Genomic DNA, 23,684 nt, shown 5'->3' on the forward strand with positions numbered 1-23,684 from the left:
CTTTCCGCAGCTCCTTTAATTGTTTGTTATTGTTATCACGATTATTCTTTAAAATAAAGTTATATAGTCATTAACGTTATTGAAACTGACAGCTGCTATACAGCTCGTTGAGAAATGAGGTTAAGTTGGTCGCTATAAACTACTCCCTACGTCCAATGTGTCAGAGCCAACTTCGACCACGTTTTTATTTGAACGCTCGTTATAAATAAAAATGACACAGACAATTATTGTTTAATAAATTTTCTCTCGTTACAATATACACTTCTCACGACTCTTGATTATTATGACAGATAAAGTGAGAAAATCGGAAAAGAGGGCTAGACTAGGCGGTGTCAGTTTTGGTTTGGGTGAATCGTATATCCACGAAGATTTTTGGCTTTTTGGCTTTCAACTATATATACTAGAAATGAAAATTTTTCTATGCGTATAAAAAAAACGTGGGCTTAACTTTTGGCGGCACAATATGTTAAAAAAATCGAAAAATGTCATATTTATATTCTTAATTTAATTATGTATCTTTTCAAGAGTTGATTTTAGGCGAAAATGGAGGTGGTAAAAAATGTTCGTAATTAAATTTTTTACAAAATATGACTAGTTACAAATCGAATGGATCCTGATTATTATTGTAAAAATCGAAAAAATCGCCAAAAATGGGGTTAAAAACATAACTTTTTAGAGAATTTTTTGGGGTCTTTAAATTGGGTATAGGACTTTCATACTTGGTTCAAGAAAACTTCATGTTATGTAGATTTATCACACCAAATATCATCAAAATCGGTTCGATAGATTTTGCATAATAATTCTGCAATCTAGATATTGAAAAAAAAAATTGTAGATTTTCAAAATTTTGCTCAGCAAAAACCAAGGCCTTTAGATAATTGAAAATTTAATCACATATAGAAAGGCTCTCAAGGTTTCAAAGGCTTTTTGAAAAATTCGAATCCGTCAATTAGGAAAGCTCTGGCGCTTGTTTAAACATTGGTCGAATTTTTGTACTTGTAAAAAATTAGAATAACTTTGTAAATCAAATACATTTTTTTAAAACAGGTTTTAAAAAATATTGGAAAGACGCTTCTTTTAAAAAAAAACAGATCGATTGCTCAATTAGTTACGAAATCCCATGTAAAAAAGTTCGCTTAAATTCTTAATATATATTTTTATACATATAAATAAATATAATATACATTCATAAATTTAAAACAAAAATTTGCGTACATTTTTTAAATCCTGATTTATTAATGCAATTAAGAAAATAATTGATGTTTAAACAATTTTAGAATATTTAAATAAATCTTTGAACTTTGATAAACAGTATATAAGTTTATACACTTACCTTTGATACAATAAAAAAATTAAGTTGATAATTAAAGGATGTTTGAAGATAAATAATTATCGGACTGTTGAAAGACCAATAATTATTAACGATAGGCATTTGAAAATACGTTAATAGTTTTTTTACATCGAGACATCGATTCAAAAAAATATATCATAATCGGACCTCTAGCAGCTGAGATATTAAAAATTTTTAAGCGTGTCGCGGTTTTGAATTCGCCAATTTAATTTCGAACAGGCCGAAGCGGCCGCGCTCTCTGCTTACCCCATCACCACCATCCATACGATTTTCTTGAATTTCTCGCTTGCATAAATAACTTTAAACACGTTTTAAAGTAGGTTGCCAATGAAGAAAAGTAATGCACACTTAGAGCTAGTAAGTACTCGGAATACCAAAGATATTTTTCGAAAAATTAGCCCGGATGTCTCAGTACATTTAGTGTAAATTACGGTTAACTTTGATCGGCTATAACTACGTAATTAATTGACCAATTGACCTGTTTTCTTTAAAAAAGCGTCTTTCCAAGAACTTTTAAAACCTATTTTAAAAAATTGGTTGGATATTCAGTTATTCTAATTGTTTATAAGACACATGTTTAAACAAGCGCCAGAGCTCTCCTAACTGACAGATTCCAGTTTTTCAAAAAGCGTTTGAAAACTTGAGAGCCCTTCTATATGTGATTAAATTTTCAAGTATCTAGGGGCCCTGGTTTTTGCTGAGCAAAATTTTGAAAATATGCATTTTTTTTTTTCAAAATTTGCATTGCAAAATTATTATGCAAAATCTATCGAACCGATTTTGATGAAATTTGGTGTGATGATTCCACATAACATGAAGTTTTCTTGAGCCAAGTATGAAGGCCCTATACCCAATTTAAAGACCCCAAAAAAATTTCCTAAAAAGTAATGTTTTTTTACCCCCTTTTTGGAGATTTTTTGGATTTTTACAATAATAATCATGATTCATATTTTGTAAGAAATTTAATTACAAACATATTTTTCCTCTTCTAATTTCGCCTAAAATAAACTCTTGAAATGATACATAATTAAATAGGAAGAAAAATGTGACATTTTTCGATTTTTTTAAAAATATTGTGCCCCCAAAAGTTAAGCCCACGTTTTTTTTATGCGCGTAGAAAAATTTTCATTTCTAGTGATGTTTGAAAGCCAAAAAGACAAAAATCTCCGTGGATATACAATTCACCCAAATATGGACTTTTTGAAACAGATACCACCTGGACTAATTGTAAGCGGTTTTAGTTCTTTTAGCTATTTATACTCTCGTGTAGATGGCGCTCGAATAATATAAAAGCTTATTCGTTTGCAATATTTGAGTGTTCTCCGATGTTATACGTGGCACTTCCAGTACAATGAGAACGACATTACTGGCAGTTTATAGAATTAAATGAAATTTAGGAGAAAGTTGCGTTATATAGGAATTTATTTTTAATGTAACGGTATTAACTAAAATTTCGTTACAATTCTGGACATTTTGTGGACTATCTTTCAAATAAACGGAAGTTAAATATTCCTGAAGCTAAAGAAGCACTTTCGACAATAAATAAAGCACTAACAAAGCAATAACGACACTGATCTTTCAAGAAATAATTCGATATTTTGGGGACTAAGTTCATGGACTTGAAAAGTGTCCTTAATGTTCAATAGGGAATCACCCCCATAATATCTTCGACTTATTTGTTTATAGTATGGATTTATTAAAAGTACTGCGTAAATTTCTATTGACGGTGGACTTCATTTCAGGATGACTGAACACTCGATGCCTTCGAATTAATTAAAAAAATGTGTATTTAATATCTTTGTTCCGTCTGATACTAAAACAAAGGCCGGTAACATATAATGCTGTCAAAACATGTTTAGACTTGCCTAGCATTCAGGTTGGATGGATAAAAGGACTAGAATCTGATAAAAGCTACCGGAACCGGAAACGGTAAATAAACTCTTATCACACTTCGGAAAGTGGCATTCGAAGCGGTCCGGCAACGGACTTATGAAGTTCCAAGTTTCGGCGAATAAATTGAAAAAAAAAGGAAACACGCCGCCATAAATCGAGTTAAGCTAAATAAGAGCCAGTGGTGCATGGCGGAAGATAAATGTGGAAATTTAAAGTTTGTCGCGGGACTTTGTTCTTCTTTAAGCGGAGTTGCGGCATTATCGGAGACCGTCTTCAAGCATCCGGAACGCGTCCGGACCGCTGAAAAATCCGGCGGGGCGACCGAGGGGCAAATCTAGTTTGGCAGTTTTAAAGTGAATGGGCAAACTGAGCTTGGATGAAATTTTGCAGGATTCAGAAATTCAACAAGTAAAAGTACGTCGTTATTAAGGAGGTATATCGGGAGGTCCGAGGGAAGTGAGGAACGCAGGGGGGGTCATATGCTTTTCTTATGTGACTAAAGCCCGCTGCCAATTTGAAAAAATTAAATTCCATTGTAATTATTTGCGATAAACATTATCTATATAGCAAAGAAATCTACTCATATGCACATAGCATACATATTGACTAATTAACAACATAAAAATATCATATTTAAGTAGTTTTAAATTATATTTAATGAACGCATAAAGACTATGTAGATGTGGCAACAGCGCTAATAATTGACTAGCAGTTGTACACACTGCGAACCTACAGACCTCGGACATCGGAGATATTGCGCGTCAAATTCGGGTAAAGATGCGTACGCGTTCAAAAATGTATTGTGTGTAAACTATGTACAATATAATTATTATATATAGCAAATATATCGTATTATCCTCGCGAAGATTTGTATCCTTTATTTAAAATCCGTAAATCATGTGAACTGGTAAAACAACGAGAATTATGTTAATTTAGTTCTAAAGAAATGAAATGACACTCGCGCCCATCTCTCGTCCAAGTCAAAGAAAATGTTGGATGCAATTTTGAAGGTTCTGTGATAGAAATTACATTATTACTCACTGTTCGTGTTTTTAATCTCTATTTTAGTAATGTTACAAAAGTTTTGCAACTATAACTAATTTTTTAGATATAAAGTTTGCTGAGAAATATTTATGTTCCTTTGTTATTCCGTACAAATGCTTTTATCTCAAGTATTACTAATTATATTAATCAAGTAAAGAAAACTTTATGTAACCCTAAATATTGCTGGGTAATGATTACGATGTTTTTATAAACCATTAAATATATTAAAAGGATTTATCAACTGTATTTTTTATTCCAATAAATATATCACAGCTTCCTAGTCTTTTTTAATTAATCTAGTTTTTTAAAAACATTACAAAAAATCATCTGTTGTGGATAATTTATTGTTGATAACAATGTACATGGTATTTAGGAAAAATGTATATGTTTGAAATCAATTTAGTTTTTATCAAGTCTTTCAAATGTATTGCCACATTAATCCTCAAGTCAGACAGAAATGTAATTATTAGTTTGTGTTTCTAATTAATAAAGCTGTACTATGTTCAAAACTTACATTAGTTTTACATCAAAAATAAGATAATACTGTGTACCTACTATCTATGGAAAAGTTTTGTTTCACAATTTCTACATTGTTTTTTCTCAGTTATGGGCAAAAAAGAGCCGCACCGTCCATCTTCGCCATATCGCCAAACCGATGTTAAAATGGACAATTTTCAACAACAATATCAATATCTCAAAATCTAGATTAAAAAATAAATTCAAAAAAATATGACGCACAGAGGGAGCACTGGGTAATACGCTATATAAATTTCAAGTACATCTGTACATTTGAGTAAACTCGATATACCTCCTTAAACCCTTCTATCGCAAATATAACCAGCATCATAAATATTCTTTGCAACTGTAGATGAGGAGAGAAAGAGCAATTCTTTTGTAACTCTGCATCTGTAAAATTTATAAAAAAATTGTTTTAATAAAAGTTGCCTAGAATCATGCGTGCCATGTAAAGAAAATATTTTTAGCTTTACAGGGGTGTTCTATTTCGCATAAGCGCTACATAACTTTGTTGTTTTAAATGGAACACCCTGATTATTATTGCATTTTTGAATTCCTTTGTTAATATTAAATAGAGTTAGAGAGAATAAAATAGTAGTGTTACATATTGACGTGTTCGTCATTTTATCCTCTATCTGTTACTGTCAAGATCCAAAATGGCGCCCATAAGAAGAAAAAAACCAATTGAATGTTGCATAATTAAAACTAGTGGCCGTAGAAATTTTCTTTCGACGAAAATCCTATCTTCCTATCTTTTTATGCCCCAGTACCAAATTTCAGCCCTTTCTGTTGTGAAATAAGGACGCTAGATGGCATTTTCTAAAACCGCTATTTTCAGTTTGTTTCACAATATTTACGGTTTATTTTAATGTCCCCGAAAAGGCGCAATTTTTTTCTAATTCGAGCCACCCTGTATGCATATCTTACGATTTCTCAGGTGCCAATAATGAGCTATGAAAACCACCCTGTATAACCAAAAGTTCCACGGTGCAATTTATGACGAAAATACATAAGTCTGCTAAAACCATTGGCTTACTTAATAATTGTATAGTTTTATTTTTACTGGCGAAATATACCAACAACTGATATAAAAGACCTCCGCAAACTTTAACCGCGCCGTTATCACCCTGTACGTCCCTTCGGGAAGTAACCCGGTATAAGAATACATTGTATAATACACTTACTTTTGGAACTGAATATACAGGGTGTTTAAAAAACATGGGTCAACGGTCGGGGCAGATTTCTAACTTAAAAACAAAATTATTTTTTCATATCAAGATGGGTCCGATAAAGTTTGTTATGAAACCAGATGAAGAGTAGAAGAGGATATTCAATTTGCCTATAATTTAATAAAAATAAGGTATCTGCAGATAAGTTTCAAAATGTACTCTTCTTGTTTGGTAAACCACTTATCCCATGATCACTATGAGTAAACTAATGCAAAAAAATTAAAGGGTCCAAAGAATTTTGGAAATTTTCCCTGATTTTTGACAAACTGTATTTAGGTGAAAAATGGTCTTATTGGAAATTAAAAAAAGTAAATTTTGAAGCTCTTAAGATTATAGTTTGTAGATTTTTCGGTCGAAATATTTTAGGAGCTACGGTTACCATGCAATTCTAATAGCGTGACAAAAAATTTTTGCGAATTTTTGAAATTTTTGTCGGAGAAAAAAAAAGGGTAATTTTGAAAAACCTCTTTTTAAGTGATTACAGATTGCACAAAAAAGCCGAATCGTGCTGCAAACAATTGGATTTTGTTTTCTTCAATATCCGGAAGGTTTTCCAAAAAAAAACAAAAAAAAACAAAATATTTCGAAAATTTTTTCGAAATTTTTCGATTTTTTAAATTTTTTTTATGTGCTGTAAAAATGTGAGAAAGCCTCCATATTTTTTCCATTTTATTCATGATTATGATTAAGCTCAAAAAACGTGACCCTTTAATTTTTTCAAAAATTTCACCAATTCAAACAAAGAAACGGTTCTCTAGTTTGAGATGAGACTTCACAGGGTTCCTCTGGGTATATCGTACTTTAAGAGTCATGCTTAACATTAGTCATTTCGTGAATATTTCTAATTTAGCCGTAAATTTTCTAAAAAATCATAAATTACCCTTTTTTTCTGTTTTTTTTTTAAATTCGTGTTGTTGGGATTATGGGTAGAACTAAAACACTTTAATAATTAAAATATATTGTTTATTCTCTTCTTCAAACATCACATCTATTCTGTATCAAATCAGATTGAAAATTACAATTATCTCTTAAGCGTAGTGCTGCAATATACCTCTATATGTTTATAAGCATTTTTAATTTATGGGCAAGAGCTCATGAACGTTCAACTGATAAATAATATATGTCGGAGAAGTCTTTCTCAGGGCCGAGTCCTTCGTACTTTGGAAATTCCAGAATTCTTTACTCAATATACCCTTTTATAAATTGTACCTAGACTATAAAACTTAAAAATAGTTATTTATGTATTAAGCCGGTTATGTTATTCCCGAGTTTTATGATGTCAAGCTTGGGTTTGGAGAGACTTACGGGTCACTCAACGTAGCCGCGGTCAAAGGATAGATAGCATTTACCTTAAAATTACTTTATAAGGGAATCCCTAGGATATAACGAATTTGATTGGTTCATTTAAGAATAATTTTGACCTGACGAGTGAAGAGAAGTACAGAGAGATATGTACTGAAAGCAGTTCTACTTGAGCATTGAAGACGTGAGTACACTGCTATTCTGTTGACCATGGATTCGTTATCGGACCTCTGGTTGTTGTCATAAAACCTTTACTATTTGTTCTGGCCATTGTACATTTTTTGTATCTAACAAATTTTATAGACGGAAAAACGTATTGAGCGTAATTTATCGCTCGCTTTTTGTACGATATGTCCTCATTAGTTTCACTGGAAACTAGAAATTCTCTAATTAAAACAGTGCGTCTCATAAATCAACAAAGGATGAAGCTGCAGATAAACAATTTCCGTGACGGCAATAAGTGCTTTTTAAACCATAAACCTCGTGCGGGCTGTCAATTTCGATGCAGCTGATAAATCATCGATGCATTACCATTCACTCTCGCAGAATGCCGAGGTAATATATTAGCCGGCCGTAAATACAGCGACGGGATTATTTTTAATTTGATAAATCGGCCGGTAATGATTACTAGATAGACGAGATTAAATTCGGACGAAAAAAAAAATAAAACACGGTTAATCAAATAATTGGAGCAAAGTGAAAGCGAAATTTTAAACGTAAATTGAATTGCAATGAAATATAATATGTAGATCGACATTAGCTTGCGATGCCAGTGGCGTTACTGAAAAATTTATAAATTATTTAACAGAGTTAAATAAATTAGTCACAGAAATTAAATCTTAAATTTTCAGGTGATTTTTAAAAGGCTGTAACGTGAGGAAAAATTGTAGTAGAACAATGAAATAAAAATCAAATTGAAGCTTCCAGTTTCTAGTTTCATGATCTGAAAGTTAAATTTTTTTATCGTTGATCACCTTTCAGAAATCATAAGAAATCTAGCGGATTTTTTTTTACAAATTTTTGCTTCTCTCTCGAAATGATTTTTACTTAAAGAAAAAGCATTGGCGTAACATATTTTTCTTCAAAAATATTCATTACAAAACCTGTACAGACGCCACTGGCAAAAATAATAAAATTGTTTGTACATCAGAAAATGCATCTCGATGAATAGAAGGCGTGTACCAAATTTGAAAAAATATCTAGGGTAATACCAAAGTTAACACAAAAAAAAAGTTTTTTCATAAAACTTTAGCACCCTGTAGTTCAAAGGTTAAGACTTTTAGGACATATGTTCATATGAAGTTTTTTTCTTAAAATAGACCCAAGAATAACCTCCTTAAATATTAAAACGTTATTAAGAAACACCATGTATATCTGAATGCATACAAATATTCTACTATAATAAATGGCAATGAGTATATTTAATATTAAAATTATAAAGATAAATTATAAAGATAAATACAACTAAAAGCTAATTACCATACTGTTCAATGACTAAATTCGTGAGGATATTTAATGAACAATAGAAAATATCACAAGTTGTCACACATGACGTGCACTGGTGATCTTAGTAAAATGAACAGTATTTCTTGAATTTAGAGCAGTCAATAAGGTTGTGTAAAATCTTATATAAAAAAGTTACTGAAATACAAATTCTTCTGGTCTCTAATCTGGAAATCGACTAGTTAACACACTGTAACTTATACCCCTCTCAGGATAAGCACCAACATCTTTAAATACCAGATACTTCAAAAACTTCCTCTGAACACGTTCAACAAGAGTCTTTTGTATATTATACAGGGTGTTTCATAATATATGCGCAGGACTTCAGGATGTGATAGCTCGTCCAAAAATTTGAAAAAAAGCTTGTATTAATTTACCCTCTAAAATGCACAATTTTCGAGATACAGGGTGTTGAAATTGTAAAAAAAATTTCGTTTTTTTGCAAATATCTCGGGAACCGTTTAACGTACAGAAAACAGCTTTTGTAAGCATTTACTACTCATAATAAGCTATGTTCTGCGCGAGAAAAAATTGGTGAAGATTTTAAAGGGGAAGTGGGTGTTTTTCTCCCCAACTTCTACGCCACTGGAAAAAGTACGGTTTTGAGACGCCCATTTGAACCGCCAATGTTTTCTACACAAAAACTGCACTCTTGGTCATAAGCTCTTAAGTTGACCGTTTTCGAGAAAAATCTACTTTTATGTTGAAAAACATGGTCAATTTTTTTAAATAAAATTTTTATTTTACTAAATGTATTATAATTTTTTTTATCAAGTAGGCTTTAAATTTTAAAACAAAAGCTACCTCCTGTCAAAATAACAATTAGTTTGTACCTGCGAAAAGTCAATTTGTATTACAAAAGTAAAAATGAATTACACAAACGCTGAAATGTGCGAAATGCATTACCTTTACGGAATGGCGAACGGTAATTCGGCAGAAGCAAGGCGGTTGTATCAAGAAAGACATCGTGATCGCCAAGTACCACATCATAACTTGTTTCAACTCATTCACCAACGACTATGGGAAAATGTCATGTCTCAGTTTGGAGCCGAAGTTATGTTTACCGATGAAGCATCTTTCTCGAGAGATGGTATTTTCAATTTTCACAATAACCACATATGGGCTGAAGAAAATCCACATGAAATTGCAGAAGGCAATCATCAGCAACAATTTTCCGTGAATGTTTGGGCTGGCATCGTCGGTGATCATTTGATAGGCCCACATTTTTTACCGAACAGATTAAACGGTGCAGATTATCGACAATTTCTAGAAGAAGTACTGCCGGAACTGCTGGAAGATGTACCGCTTCAAGTAAGAGAAAACATGTACTTTATGCATGATGGAGCTCCGGCCCACTTTAGTTTGGTTGCTCGCCAATACTTGGACGACGAATACCAAGACCGTTGGATCGGTCGAGGAGGTCCCCACCCTTGGCCCCCGCGATCTCCCGAACTTAATTGTTTAGATTTTTTCTTTTGGGGCCATCTCAAAACCCTAGTCTACGCTACTCCAGTTGAAAATGTTGATCAATTAAGAGAACGCATTGTTGCATCTTGCGACATAATTCGGAACACTCCGGAAATTTTCTTGCGTGTTAGACAGTCAATGCGTCGAAGAATTGCTGCGTGCATTGAAGCTAACGGAGGACATTTCCAACATTTAATTTAACTGTGTACGATTTGTTTTTTTTTAAATTTTGCAACTATGAAGTTAACGTTTGGTTTTGTTACTTGTTCTAACGATTAAATAAATTTTGTTTAATTAGTAAAAAAATTTTATTTCAAAAAATTGACCATGTTTTTCAACATAAAAGTAGATTTTTCTCGAAAACGGTCAACTTTAGAGCTTATGACCAAGAGTACTTTTTTTGTGTAGAAAACATTGGCGGTTCAAATGGGCGTCTCAAAACCGTACTTTTTCCAGTGGCGTAGAAGTTGGGGAGAAAAACACCCACTTCCCCTTCAAAATCTTCACCAATTATGACTTTGAAAAAAATTTTTTCTCGCACAGAACATAGCTTATTATGAGTAGTAAATGCTTACAAAAGCTGTTTTCTGTACGATAAACGGTTCCGGAGATATTCGCAAAAAACGAAATTTTTTTTACAATTTCAACACCCTGTATCTCGAAAATTGTGCATTTTAGAGGGTAAGTTAATACAAGCTTTTTTTCAAATTTTTGGACGAGCTATCGCATCCTGAAGTCTTGCGCATATATTATGAAACACCCTGTATAAAGGAAACCAAACAAGCACTGCATACTCCAATCTAGAACATACATACGCCAAATACAATGTTTTAATAGCATATATGTCTGTGAATTGCTTACAGTTTCTTAATATAAATCCATAAAATTTTAACGCTTCATTTATTTTAAGGACTAAATGATCAGTAAAAGAAAATTTTGCGTCAAACAATACACCCAAATCCTTGCAAGACTCACACCCGGATAATACAATATTATCAACACTATAATTAAATTTATGCACACAATATTCTTTCTGGGAAAACTTTAGAATTTGCATTTGGATGGGTTAAGATGTTATCTATTTTCAATACACCAAGTTTTTTCTACAAATTATTACAATCTTCAAGACTAGTTACGGATGAAAATATTTTTAAATCATCTGCATACAATAACTTACGACAGCTGATTACTTCACTTATATCATTAATGAACAAAACAAGCAGTAACGGACCAAGTGTAGAACCCTGAGATACTCCAGAGGTTGCTACATAAGAGTTAACATATTGCAGTCTCTTGTATAAGTAGGACTTAATAAAATCAATAAAATCGTTAGAAAAACCAAAGTTTGCAAGTTTATAAAGTAAAACCTTGTGATCTATCCTATCAAAAGTCTTCGAAAAGTCTGTATAAAGCACATCTACCTGTCCTCTATTATCTAAAACTTGGGTGACATATTCAGCAAAGACAGCTAAATTGGTAGCAGTTGACCTACTATTAACAAATCCATGCTGGTATGGAGAAATTAGGTTATGAACAGAAAGATCTATACTATTATACATAACTATTTCGAAGACCTTGGAAAAATTGGAAATAATTGATATTGGTCTATAGTTTTCAACTTTAGCCCAATGCTGAGTGAAAATGTACTCAATAATATCACTAAATGGATTTATTCCGAATCTTTATTGCTTTCACTCACACCAATTTTTAAGATATGTTCAAAAAGCATGTACAAGTGGTGTTGCAAATTATAATTGACTTTGACTCTGAACTGTGCTTGTTCCTTACCAATTCAGAACATAAACGCGTGCAGAATCGAAACAAAATTTATGTTATTCTTGCTGCTTTGATATTTTTCCGTTAATGTTTAACTTCTGTGTGATTATTATTATTTATATTGTTATTATTTGGACGACTTTAGTTTCAGCAATACCATTTTTATTTCAAGGTCAGCCCCAAAGTGTTTCGGACTTTTATATAATTCGTTAGTGCTGCAATTGTATTAGTGTCAAATAAAACAATACTTCCGCACAGATAAGTCTTCCCTTTTTCTACGCCATTTCATTTTATGATTTTATTCGTGTAAGGATCGATACCATCCGCTGCGCCAAACCAATGCTGCACTCTCCTGTCGTCCATCGTCCCCGTCCTCCTAAAGATCGTAAAACTAAACGGCTGGCATACTAGGACGCTATTGCTGAGTCTTCCAGCCAGACTTCCCGCCCAATCATAATAATAAAGCACCTTGCGCGGTCGAAGAACCGAAAAACGCGACTCCGGGAGTGAGAAATGCTGACCGCAACTTAAGGAACTCCAGGAAGAACCCATTATGCGGTCCAGGGAAGAGGGAATGTCTGCTCGAAAAGAAATCCGAAGTTGTCCTTTCATCACAATGAGAAAGTAATTAAATAATAAATGATGAAGTTGATGTTCTGTGGTCAGTGGAACACCTTTTAAGCCAATGCTGCACAATATTCAGTATTCCTCGAACAATTATAGGTAGTTTTCTATACAGAGTGTTCCCTAAGAAAGATTCTTCTGTAACGCTGTAATTGTAAAATTTATGAAAAAATGGTTTTAACAAAAGTTGTCTGGAATTATGTGGGCCATGTAAAGAAAATATTTTTAGCTTTACAGGGTGTTCCATTTCGCGTGGGCGCTACATAACTTTGTTATTTTAAAGGGAACACTGTAGTATAACACTGGGTTCGATCGAAAAAAAATATATATATAAACGTAGTCGTGGCCAGAGATATGTGATCGTCGTAAAGAATACCTACGTTGTATACATTTATTTTTAATCGACCGGAATGCGCTGGCTACTAACTTTAAAGTGGGGAAGTATGGTTTAATTTTATAAAACAAAAACAGAGTAAATACACCCAACTTTATTATTTACGTACCTACAACAGTCTTCAAATTAAACATGTGACAAATAGAAAGAACAACAAAACCATTAACAACCATTTAACATAAAATGAGAGTGCCAGGCTCACCTAGAGCTCCTGTGGGGGAAAGAGCATGGCAGAGATACCCACGATCGTTGCTCTAACTACCCAAATATAAATACAAAACAACCGCTAACCAAAGGCATAAATTAAGAACCTTTGCTAATGATAAATAAGACCTGTCTCATTTAATGTGTCACTAAATGTCATCTGTTACCTCATATTAGTCATACACACTTCCAAGTAAAACTGAAGAGGTTTGGTGTTAGTTAGCCGGCAGGGCCGGAAGGTACTGGAGTCCCATACGGGAGTCAATCCAGCTATGAGCTGAGATTTCGGAAGATCTGTTTTAGCAATTCTTTATTTGTTTTTAATTATTCATATTTCAGATTCACGCCTCAAGGGCGAAAATGTTAGTAAATTCAACAAAGCTCTTATATGCGTATGAGATAAAGTGAGAACAAGAAATCAAAGAACAACGTAATCATGATAAAACAAGTTAAATGTGAAACAAAGGAGTTGTTATTGCAATATTTGGGCAGTCACGACAATATACACATATTTTAACATGTAATAAATAATGAGCAATCGTTAATAATAATTGTAACAATTTTACGTTAGAAAAATATATGCCCCTGAGCATAAGACAATGAAGACTAAACATACAAGAATTATTATCATGAAACGTCTATAATCATCACAAACATAAGATTACATAGAACAATTAACAACAAAGTACTTAAAGAATATTACCTGCTAACTAATACCGGTTAAACACTTTCAATTCTTCACTATTTTGTCACACTGCCCACCGATCATCTTACTACCCATCTCCACACTGTTCTCACTTCAACTATTTAGGCTTCCTTCCAGAATTTCCCACCTAGGCGTTTGTTTTTGCGCTTCCTTCTACAACTGTGAATATTACGTTTTTATTATTATACAACACCTACGTAACAGGTGACGTCGAAGTTGATACGATAAGTATGGTTTTGCACAACACCCGGTATATTATTGCATTTTTGAATTCCTTGGGTAATATTAGGGAGAATTTATTAGACGGACATGGTGTTTAAATCTTACCGTTTTCGAAATAATCAGTTGATTTTGAAAAAATCACGATTTCAGCTTTCTAAATGCGGCTAGCAAACAAAGTAAACCAGTGCCCTTCAGGAAATTTCATAAATCACAAAATATTACATATTACGACAAACTTTATACTAATAATATATAGTGCCTTCCCTACACACATTATTATAAAATTGAGTACAAAACGCAAAGCTAGAGAGGGATATAAACATATTAAGGCCATTTCCTGTTCCTCGAATGAAAACAAAGCCACGGAAGAGGTTTACCTTCCCATTTATTAAATCAAATTTAGAAAAGCGTCACCGTCGCCGCCGCATTGATATAATACGGGTTGAGGCGGCGTAAAAATCATCGGGAGCGTTACCGTCGAATTTAATGCTTCCCACTAATGAGAAAAAATTCAATTTCGCTGAGAGCCCCAGGCATCAATATGGTAATACTTACATCGTTCGCCGAGCTCTTGGATTTGCAGGAGGACCACCTTTGTTGCTAATTCTTGTTAATTTAATGTGTTATAAAGGGGCGTAGGTGATTTCTCTTTTTTCGTAAAAATAAGATCTATTTAATGCAAAAAGAGCGAATTCCCGAGCGGCTTTTGCCTGACCTTGGGACAATTTGTTTATAACGCTGTTTTGCACGTCCTATTTTAGTTGTAAAGGGCAACTTAATTTCACCTTTTTGAAATTTTTCATTTTCTTGGATCAATTAGAACCTAGTGTCCCATTAATACCGCGAAAAAATTCAGGGGGAGTTTCCTTGACCAAAAATAAGAAAGAAAGTTTCTTATAAACAAACATACCAAATTTCAAAAAAATCGGAATTAGGGTTCTCCAGATATTAGTAAAAACCTTGTATTTGTTCTAAATTTCAACACCCTGTATCTCCGAAAGGAAGCATTTTTGGACATAGGTTTATAGGAATTTTCTTTCTTATTTTTAGTCAAGGAAACTCCCCAAAAATTTTTTCGCAATATTAATAGGACACCCTGTATATGATATGTATTAACTTCTAAAATTAACGTTTAGTAGTTAAACAATTAGTTGCAGTAATACGAACGAAATAAATTAACAAATATCTGGAGCAATAATTTCTCGGTCAATCGAATTGGTCTTTGGAACACATGTCGGTCTTTGGATTGACCGTCTTTTCCATAAATTTCGTCAATATCCATAGCTTTTTGCAATAATAATGAGCAATTTTCGAAAACTGATTTTTCCGCGTTTGACCTTTATTTCACAGTTAACAAATTGGTGAAATATAGCTTTAGATATCTTAAATTGTAGGTAATTTAGTTGCCTACAACATAAAAAAATAAAGAAATACGTAATTTTTTCTCTTATACTTTTTTGATATTATCATTCTACATATCCTTCACGTAATAAAATATCTACTAATAATTTTTTCACGTTCGTACTCAAAATCGACTGGAGTAACCGTAAAACGAATGGATATTGAATCACAAGACTTGGGTTAGTTCAGATCTGATCTAGTTTCACAATCAATTGGTAGTTAAAACAAGTACACCCCTTAAATATTGCTTTATTATTTACAAGTCGACTTACAATTTCATTTACCCTAACGTTATTCTAAAAGCACAATTCCTTGAACACTGCCAGTTTTGCATAAAGCACCCGTAGCAGCATCTCGTCGTCAACTAAGATCTCCCCTGGCACCAGAACCCTCCTCAAACTTTCAAGCTTGAAAGTTACCCTCACAGGTAAATGTTCAGGAACCACTCTACTCACCTCGATGGTGAAATAGACCCCGACTGTAGCCTGAGCTATCGGATAACAAAAGGTGGGTATGCAAAACTTTGCTTCGTAGAAGTAGAAGTCGCTGACCTTGTCGCTTTGGGATATCAGATGGGTTATCTTGTATTTCCACGCTTCCTGTAAGATGAAGGCGTGTCGTATGAACTTATCTATGCTTTCGATGCCCCTTTCCACGCTGAAATGCTCGATGGTGGGCCAGGTGATGTCGTGCAGCTTCTGATCTTCCGTGAACGTCACGCAAACGATCTTCTTTTCGTGTTGGTACTTGCAAACCTGTTTAGCGCTCTTAAGGATGCCGTCCACGAACATCTCAGAGTACTTCACGTGGTCAAGGTACTCGCCGTATTTCTCGGTTTCATCGTCTTCTTCCTCGTCCGAAGATTTGTCTTCGCTTTTTTCTTCATCCGTGTTAGCGCTGTTTGTGCAGGAGACCACAACCTTCTCTATCTTGGGCACGGTAAGGGCCTTCTCCCCTAGAATGCGGCAGGTGACTTCTTCCAACAATCGAAGTGTAGTGACCAGAGCTGACGAATTGTCAGCGTTATCATCCGGCGCAGATATAGCCCCTTCTGAAGACGAATCGGAAGAGTAGTAATAGTCTAAATCAATCATCTCGCTTTCGATTCTGTCCAAACGCGGGACCGCTTCGCAGACTTCGGTTTGTACCAATTTGAAGGGGTTACTCTCGGACTTTCCGACGGCGTCGAAGAACATGTCATTGCTTAGTTCACTCCAAGGCGTGAAGGAATCTCCGAGGACCTTCGCCTGACAATTCTTTATCAGTATGGTGTTGGAGACGACGGGGATGCAATATTTCGTCACCGATTCGTCTATATTAAGCAAGCCCTTCGACTCTTCCAAGGCGACGCTGATGGAGGGCAATTTGTAACCCGCCATAATGTAGACTGCTTCAGGTAAAAAAATAGATCTATACAAATTATAGTGCTGTCACTGTCATGAGCGTTACTGTTATGTTTGGCGGTTGCTGTAGTTTCCAAAAGGCGAATCGTCTACAATTAAATCAATATACAGGGCGTTTCAGAAAGACTTCTCGTAAATTCAGAGGGTGATAGTACGACAAAAAATAAGAATGAACTATATGTCTATATCCTCTTGTTTTCGAGATACAGAGCGACAAAATAAAATTTTTTAGATAGAATTTTTACGAAGATTTACAAACGGTGCGAAATATTTTTATGAAATTTGATATTCCGGTTTTTTTTGGAGGTTAGGTTTTTCATTCGGGCTCCAATTTCTAATGTACAATTTTATTTTCTAAAAATAATGTACTCTTGTTAGAACTTCCTAATGTGGAGAAAAAAGGCTTTTAACTGAACTCTTACAATATTACGGTGAAGAAAATAAGTGACTTTTCTCAAAGTAGGCTTATGTCAAAACTTATTGATGGATGTCTCATAAACAACGCATACATTCTCAGTAATATTTTAAACTCTAATTAACTTTATATCAAAATTTTAGTAATTATTAGTGACTAGTTAGTAACGACTAATTAATCAATATTTTATTCTTTGGGTAAAAATCACTATTTCCTAAACAGCATAAATTTCGGAAGCTATTCCCCTTTATAGTCTTTATACAAAAGTGCCGTACATTAACCAATTCAATATCACTTTTTTCTTTTGACATGCTCTATGCACATCTTCACTAGTTCGTCACACCTGTGTCCACCAGCAACAGCAATCACATCAACGTAAAATTTAGTAAAAGTAAGTAAAAAACCTACCTTCATCAATAAAAAGCTATGATCTGGTGTGTCTACAAGAAATTTATTGATTTCATTTCAACAACGTGCTTATGTTTTATAAAAACAGTCAACTCGTGATATTCGCTAATGTCTTAATTTTCATAGATGTTCAACATTGAATTGAGCATTAATTTCTGTGTCCTGTGTTCTAACTTTGAATAACGAATATTCCTAAATCCTAAAGATGCAGTTTCGGTTTCTAGTCGAATAGTTTCTGACAAAGAACGAGTATCTATGACAATCAACGTTAACAACCAAGGTTTGACTGCTTGACTTTTTAAAATGTCTCTTTAAGTTTGTTTTTCATTAAAATAAACACGACTGTTGACAAAACGTCTTATATCACAGCTGAGAGTGAAATACCAATTATAAGCGTGTGAGAATTTTCCATACTCGTAATATAACATACTAGCAACCCGCCTCGGCTTCGCACGGGCAAATATAAAATAGCCTATGTTATTCCGAGGATATGTAGCTTTCGGTAAAATTGGTTGAGTAGTCTAATGCAACCGTAATATTAATTTTAAAATAATTCACAATATATCTATAAACCTAAAGACAACAAACAAACTCAAAACTAAAAATGTAAAACCTTTAAATTTAAAATAATATAGGTAACTACCAACAATGTGAAAACAAAACGAATTAAATTAAAGTACCTATGTTCAGGACTATCAATTTTAATTAATAAGTAAGTAGTTAGGTATCTAACTACCTAAAGAAAACAATCACGAAACAAAAATGCGACTATGAAGTTTTAAATGATTCACAATAAGAAAAAAACAAACAAATTATTAAAACTCAATGAAATAAAAGTATGTTTGCAAGTATCTATGTATGTTCCGACTACCTAAAGACAACAAATACAAAAGAAAAATGTGACCTTAAAATATCGAACGAATTATAACTTTCCAACAACACCCAGAAAGAAAACACAGTCGTCAGTCGTCACCTCCATTCGTTCCAAGTCAGTTTATTAAAGGATCACGCGCGCGTTATCCTTCGGCTTATTAGCTAAACAGTAAGCAAGACGGTGCGGGGGGAGGGTCGACGATCGCATCAAGCGAAGCGAGGCGCTTGAATTTTATTCTTGCCTCCGTAATTTTTTTGCGATTACTCCTAAGATATTAATTTAAATTATATGGTGCAAACGAGTAAAACAATGTGTATGAAATGCTTAAAGCCTCTAACTTATTTAAAATGATAAAGATTAATACCGTATTTGTGTAAATAGCTTTTACATTACCGCTTTAAAATTGCCAATTTTTTAAAATATTAAAATGGATATAGGTAGTATGTTATCTTTAACATATAGACATATGCCATCGCGGACTTTTCTGTAGGCATATATAAGATACACAATTCCACCATACATTGATACACTACATAAACTTTCGGATTCGCCCGGTCGAATCACGATGACACTTAATTAATTTCGTTGCGCATTATTTTTATTTTCTATATCTCCTAAGGTATTCATTTAATTTGCATGGTGTAAAGGGAAAAAATAATCTTCATGAAATGCTCAAGCCAACTAACGTATTTAAAATGATAAGGATTAATACCGTATATAGCTTTCCAGTTACCGCTTTATAATTGCCCATTTTTTAAAGTATTAAAATGGATATAGTATGTTATCCTTAAGAGATAGACATATGCCATCGTGGACTTTTCTATAGACCTATATAAGATACAAAATTCCACCATACATTATTTTGTTATATCTCAAAGGGTTTAGGCAGCGTTTTCGTTGAAAGCTCCCAGACAGCTTATTTTTTCCGACACCTACAACAAATATCGTTAATGTATACAAAAGCTTAACAAATTATATCTAAAACCTTCCTCGAGAACCACTCTATCCATTGGTGAAAACAGCATGAAAATCGGTGCAGTAGTTTTTGAGTTTATCGGGAACAGACAGACAGACAGACAGACGCGGCGGAGGACTTTGTTTTATAATATGTAGTGATTATTTCTATACATTACATTCGATTAGTCTTAAATTCTACTTCTTCATATTCCTTTGTTGTTCTCCATTTCAGAATAGAAATGCTACGCAATTAGCCAGCTGAAAACCTTCCAAGCCTAACAACAACCGATTTCTATTATCTTCCGTTGTTCCCATCGGAAACAAAACCAACACAGCAAACAAAAGAAACACCGCAAGTACAGCAATTTCCTTGCAGACACTTCCAAATTAAGCCGGCTTCTGAGGACGCGGTCGGAATACCAAATCGCGGTGTTGGCACGGGCATAGCAAGTGTTTTTGTTAACAGGAGGGTCCTCGACGCGTCGAGGAATTCATAAACAGGACCTTACACATCCAGGGGGAGATTCTGTCAGTCTAGGAAGGGTTGTAGGACAGGGCGACGGCTTAACATCTAAATTGTCGCGGAAAGAGGACGGCGACGGAATTTTAAGGGCGGTGAATTATGAGGGACCAATTTTCCAGGGATGAACGCATGTGAAAAATGGAGGGAGCCCTGGATTGGATAGACCAGCGGTCAGGATAGTGATTGAAATAGAGCCCATGATGGATTGCTAGGAAGGGTGTTGGAAAATTACAGCGGTAGTGTCGAAAAAAAGGATCTAAAGATTCAGTTATAAACTATAGAAACATATTAGTTACTTTATCCACAGTCACAATATAATCGGACGTTTATCCATAGTCCAGTTGGTAGAGGTTCGTACTGTGTCAAACCTTGATAAACCGGAAATAACTACACAGACCTACTTTAAATGATGAGTACAATAACAGACTAATTTGCTGACAAAGTATTTTATCAGGGAAAAAAGTTATTAATTTAATAGTGAAAAAAATTTTTTTTTAGTAGTTTTCTTTAAATAACTCAGCGGGATGACTTTGTACGAAAAAATGCTTAGGACATGATTTCGTTCGTAATAAAAATAGCTACAAAATGGCGGTGGTCCGATTAAGAAATTTGCAATTTCAATTGATGTTGAAAAAACGGTATAAAACGTCAATTTTTTAAAGTTGCTGTAAAAATGTCAATTATAACCAAAAAGTGATAAAACTTAGTACAATATATTGAGATGTATGGAAATGTGATGTGAAATTTTTTTTAAAACAGAATATTAATGTATTAAAAATTGCATATGAGAAAGGGGTATAATTGAAAGAAGGATTTATCTGACAGAAGTCGCTTGTCATAAAATTAAAATGTAATGATAAAATTGAATTGATTTTTTTTAATGTGAAAGTATTGCAAAATAGTATTAAGTAAAGAAAATAGTGAGCAATGAAAAATTAAAATGTGAAAACAGAAGTGCGGTTACTAGGAGACAAAAAAAAAAGAAAAAAAAAGGGATTTAGTTGATTTTCGAAAATTTGAAGGAAGGATAATTAGAATCATAAAGTTGAGAGAAATACCAAAGAGAATTTAAATAATAAAAAGTTTCTGAAATAAATACAGAAGAGATTGATACATTAACAGGAATTGAAAAAGGTAAAGCATTGACAAACATTAAGTAATATTTCAATATTTCCCAAAGGATAGTCTTCTGTGGAAGACCAGATACCCAAGACCAAACCGAGTACCAGATGTAATATAGAGGAGCCGATAGATGGTAGCAAGTGTGAAGCAGTCAGTACGAGGATTGAAGTAGAAATAGGAATAGAAAAATCTAAACAGGAGCACAAAAAGTGAACGGAAGGGTAGAAACTGTCCAAAATTGGAAAATTATTGTAAGACATTTGATCGATAATTATAATTAGAAATAAGGTAATTAGTAAATGGTATTGGCGTAGGTTGCGTAGGAAAATTATAATTTTATTTAAATTGTATCAAATAAAAAAAATCAGTTTAAAATTAATATAAAATTTTTGAAAAGAAGAATTTCATTCAGTGATAGTTTCTTCTAAAGAACCACCCTTAGAGATAATAGAATAATTTTTGTTTACATTCTATAGAAAAATATTACTTTAAAATTTATTTTGTTTTGAGGAATTTTAATTTCAAAAATAACTAGATATTCATATTAACCAAAATTATATTAAAGAATAATTGTGATAAAGAGAAATAGACTAGTGTCTACTTTCTTAAGCAATTGAAGATAAGTAGATATTCCCATTTGACAAGTTGAGATATCCAAAGATACATAAACATAAATTATATAAACAAATTAAATAACACGACTAATAAAAAATAACAATACAATATATACAATAATGACGCTAAAACCGAAAATCAGGAGAGCAAAACTTTTTGTTCTGTAAGGTGTTATACATTCATCGGCATCTGAAACTCGAAACTTATTGCGTCTCTGATTTATACTTGATTTTTTTTCTTATTTTTTTATGAGGAATATCTCCTTAAAGTTTGTCGACTTAATCCTGAAACACCCTGTATATCATTTCTTTCTGTTATTATTTATTCCATATGAGAGGGAAAGATACTTGATGAAACTATTCCCAGTAAAATGTGGCCACAAAGATTTCTTTGTAGCAATTTTTTTTATGTGATTAGTCTTTGTCGATTATTGCGGTTAAATACCTTTTGCATACCTAAATTTCTGATACGGAAGGACATTATTTTGACTTCATTTGATAAGATTAAAAAAAAATTGAATTTGTTTGAGTAGCTGATCTGGGTGTTCCATAGGTGTTCGAGTTTAATACGATGCCTTTTGGCCCTGCACCTGTCCTAAAAGAGCTATACATCCACAGCTACTTGCTGAAGCCAACTAGTAGGCTGAGACTATCGGTGGATCCGTTTTCAAAGCGTTTTTTCTTAAGTAAGATCATTTATTATTTGTTTTATTATACATATTCCTCAATAACATGCACTTCTACATAAAGGATCAACACCGACGTCTTGTTATCAAAACGAAATCACTCTCATATTTCTATCTGCGTGATCCTACGCCTCTCCCGCCTTAAAAATAATATCTGTCGCAAAAATAGGAGCACCTGACAGGATTCCGGAGTGCTTTTAAAGTAATACCTCCTACAGCCTCACAGCATTAGGCGTTCGCCGTCTAGTTTACATTCTTCGCACTCTTCGCGATTTATACTTCGCTCCTTTGTATCCGAACGGCAGCAGGAAAACAACAGCGAACGACGCTTCGTGCTGGTTAGTCTTATATCGACACTTAAGGGGCCGTGGGGGTGTTGCTAGATTGGATTTAATATAAAATGATCGCAGCGTATATTGCTGTTAGCTTCAGTGGGTCTCTTCGAAGTTTATTAAATGATTTATGAAGCTCAAACTTCAAGGAAATGTCAGTGGCGGATCCAGAACGGTCTGTATCTATATAGTCCATATAGTGACTTCGGCATGATTTCGTTTTTAGAAGCAACAAGCCCGAGGGAAAGGTCAAGTCCGTATCAGCGTTAAATTTATAAAAAAAACCACACGCACATGAATGTATTACATTATAATTAGGCTTAGTGCACGTGCAGAGTCTAACAGAGCCGGCGCGGGCGTCGATGGCCTTCACAGCTGACTCACGTTTTGAACTGTTCAGTTATTTACGGAACCTTGTAGTAGTTGGTGTCGCGTCGATAAAATTGTATTCCCTGTGTGTATTTAAATAACTATTTATGTAGGAGCATGCCGTTCTGAGGAGTTATACAAACTTACTTTGGACAACGTCAATTTAAAAAATTTCGATGACATTTACAATTACTTCTCGTATGGGTTCTGTTTCTCACCTAAAAATTCTCAAGAAATATATCAAAATTAGATGATAAATTAAAACTGAAATTTAACGATTTTTTATGCTTTATCAAGCAGGTAGATGTTATAACTAGTCGGCAAGAATACCCTTTCTATGATTCCTAAT

This window comes from Anoplophora glabripennis, unplaced genomic scaffold, assembly GCF_000390285.2.
Source record: "Anoplophora glabripennis isolate ALB-LARVAE unplaced genomic scaffold, Agla_2.0 scaffold15, whole genome shotgun sequence".
NCBI classification, from domain to species: Eukaryota; Metazoa; Arthropoda; class Insecta; order Coleoptera; family Cerambycidae; genus Anoplophora; species Anoplophora glabripennis.